This window comes from Poecilia formosa, unplaced genomic scaffold, assembly GCF_000485575.1.
Source record: "Poecilia formosa unplaced genomic scaffold, Poecilia_formosa-5.1.2 Scaffold935, whole genome shotgun sequence".
NCBI lineage: Eukaryota > Metazoa > Chordata > Actinopteri > Cyprinodontiformes > Poeciliidae > Poecilia > Poecilia formosa.
Genome location: NW_006800874.1, coordinates 46,299 through 49,469, shown reverse-complemented (window position 1 = coordinate 49,469; position 3,171 = coordinate 46,299). Strand labels below are relative to the sequence as shown.

Sequence of the window (3,171 nt, the reverse complement as noted above, 5' to 3'; positions counted from 1 at the left end):
CCGCTGGAGGAACTGGGACAGGAGTCAGACTATGACAAGGCGATTAGACAGTCTCGTCGCCGCCGCCGTTGTCCTGAGCCGCTGGAAACCCCGGCCCCTAGGCGGAACCCCTGCTGCTTCCAGCCACAGCCAGTCCCCGTGCCAAGATAGCGCCTGGCCTAGCCTCAACCGGTCCCAGTGCCGAGTCAGCGCCAGAACCAGCTGTCTCCAGTCCCAACTCCGAGGCAGCGTCTCTCTCGGCTGCCGCCTGTCCCAGTGCCCGCTGCTGTGGAGCAACCCCCAGAGTCTGCTGCTCCGTCCGGCCCTCCCAGTGCTCTGTCTTCAGACCAAAATTTTAAAATGAGTCCTAAAATATACAGGAAGCCAATGCAGTGAGGTCAGGACAGGAGTTATGTGAGCTGTTCTGTGGGTTTTAGTTAAAACCCATGCAGCTTTTTGCACAGCCTGCAGGCGAGCCATAGAAGATTTACTTATCCCCACTAAAAGGCCGTTACAGTAATCTAAACGAGAATAAATAACAGCATGCACAATCATTTCTAATTCATTCTGTGATAAAATAGTTTGCAGCTTAGAAATATTCCTTAAATTATAAAAACAGTTGTGAACTAACAGTTTGCAATGATTGTTCAGAGACAAAGAACTGTCAAAGAGAACACCCAGATTTTGGAGACTATTTAATTTCTGAAGGGTTAAAAAACCTAAGATGCTTCCTGATTTCAGCAATTTTATCATCAGGAGCAACATTATGCATCTCTGTCTTCCTTGCATTTAACTGCAGGTAGTTGTCATTCAGGCATATTTTGATGTCCCACAGGCAGTTACTGAGTTCAGTCAATTTATAAAATTCAGAGGATCGAAATGAACACTATATTTGAATATCGTCAGCATACACATGGTAAGAGACATTACTGATAAATAAAACCTATTGGGCATATGCACAGTAGAAAGAGGAGTGGGCCCAAAACCGAACCCTGGGGAACCCCACACGACAGCTGAGCAACAAGGTCCCAGAATACTGAAATTCTGTAATATTTAAAACTGTACAATTCATGTTTAAGGTCAGAAATCTGCAACTTCCACCCAATATACAGAAAATGTTTTGTGACTGAGAGAGTGGTTATAATTTAAGAGGTGAAGGATATTTTAAAAAACAATGTATTAAAACAACCAGGCAGTTTTGTTTATCGGTGCATGGAGTAGATGTATGGAATGGATTGAATGATGAGTTAAAAAAAAGTACAAATATAAACCAGCTTAAAAAACTGATTAAAAAGGAGCTTATCGCAAAATATGTTCTATAAGATGACTATAAATGGTGTTTAAATAATGGTACATCTTTAAATATGTAAAGTGGAAACAAGTTGTCTCGTTTTGATGTTTTGACAGTTAATTGATTATAAATTGATAAATATGAAAGGGACAGGACATTATATCTTCTACCTGCTCCTTTTTGAACAGAAAATATTAAATTTGCATGTCACTTGTGCATAATTTTCTTTACCTTTTATTTCTTAAGTTTGTTTGATTCTATTTTTTTTCTTTCTTGATTGTCTTTTCTGTCTGTTCAAAATATAAATAACTAGCCAAAGGAGGAGATAAACACCACGGATGTTAAGACTCGGAAGCTACTAACCATGCATGGAGGGTTCCACTCCAAATCCAGCACCCTGAGACTGTACACGAGCCGCAAGGAAGGAGACAGAAGACTAGTGAATGTGAGAGCCATTGTCCAGGATGAAACATCCAAGATCCATAAATACATCAAGGACAAAGCCTCAACAGACGATGTCCTCAGCGAATGTCTCCGACAATGGGGAACAGAGGACGAGGAGCTGGAGGTACCGTCATGGGAGGACAAGCCCCTACATGGGATGTACCACCGACAAATAACTGAAGTGGCTGAATCGATAACATTAAGAAAATGACTGAGCCATAGGTGAAGTAGGACAACAGACATGAACATTAAAATGACCAACAATGAGAACTTGGTCATACCTTGGGATGATATCAGCCAAGACATCAGAAAAGCCATTTATAAAGTTTTTGTTGTACCTTGGTGGCCGATAGACCGCCGCACACAGCACAGTGTGAGAGCTGCCAAGTTCAAATAGGCTAATCTCAAAGCTACTAAACGAGGTCAGAGGCAACTGTTTACAAGTAAATGAACTTTTAAAAACAGTCACTATACCTCCACCGGAGCCCCACATCCTTGGAGCATTAAAAAAGCCGCAGTTCCGCGGTACAAGTTAATTAATAATGCTGGAGTCACCCAAACCACTTATCCATAATTGTGTTATAAATAAAACATCCAATCCTTGAGAGGAAAAGGAATCCCTAATGACAAAAGTTTTATTTGTCAGCGACCTGGCATTTACCAAACCGATCCCGGCAGAAATTGGTGGGTCTACACCATCACCTGGAGTCCGGTACTCCCAGCCAAGAGGCCACAGGTTGCTAGGATTCATCCTGCGTCTACAGGGCCAAGGAGCGCAGGGACGCTCAGGGCAGTCACCCCCAAACTGGAGCAGTGGCTCAAACAGATCCCAGGAACAACATCAGACATCTCAGTCCAGCAATGTGCAGTTCTAGACATAACCAAGATACTGCGCAGAACCCTCAAGCTCCTAGGCGTCTGGTAGAGGACCCGAGCTCAGAGGATGAATGAGACCACCTGCGGAAGGGTGAGAAGGGATTTATTATTATATATAATGTCATTAGTAGTAGATATTATTATATATATACTTTGTCTGAGTATCTCCAAGTAGGTTTGATTTTAACTAGTGTTTCACCTTGCAGTAAACTACATAATTTTTTTTTCTTACGTGCACAGCTATCAAACATTTCCTAAATACAATGTGACCCCAACACTGAAACTGTGAGTTTCTGTAACAGTCAAGGACAGTTAGTTATAACTACAAAATTTCTGAAGAAATTTAAACGGGGCCTGCCAAAGTGTGCCTGTGGTTGGAACCCAGCAATCTGATGCTAAAAATTTGCCTCAATGCTAAGGTAAACTACAATGTACTCAGTAGCATGTGGAGAGTCACAAGTATGTTGAGTAACATGGATTTACTCCATTCAGTATGTTAAAATTAGTGTACAAGCTGAAATTAGTCAAAAATGGTAATATTAGCCTAAATGCAGCCAGTGGCATGTCGGCTATAACTAGCA

General features: G+C 41.9%; 1 long non-coding RNA gene across 1 annotated transcript in view; it reads right to left on the bottom strand.

Annotated features, from left to right (window-relative positions):
* Nucleotides 1-2,319: 2,319 nt before the first annotated feature.
* LOC107835029 (uncharacterized) overlaps nucleotides 2,320-3,171 on the bottom strand; it is a 3,514-nt gene continuing 2,662 nt past the window's right edge. The window contains exon 2 of the long non-coding RNA XR_001660858.1: nucleotides 2,320-2,671. This is a non-coding gene — a long non-coding RNA (uncharacterized LOC107835029). The remainder of the gene's footprint in view (nucleotides 2,672-3,171) is intronic.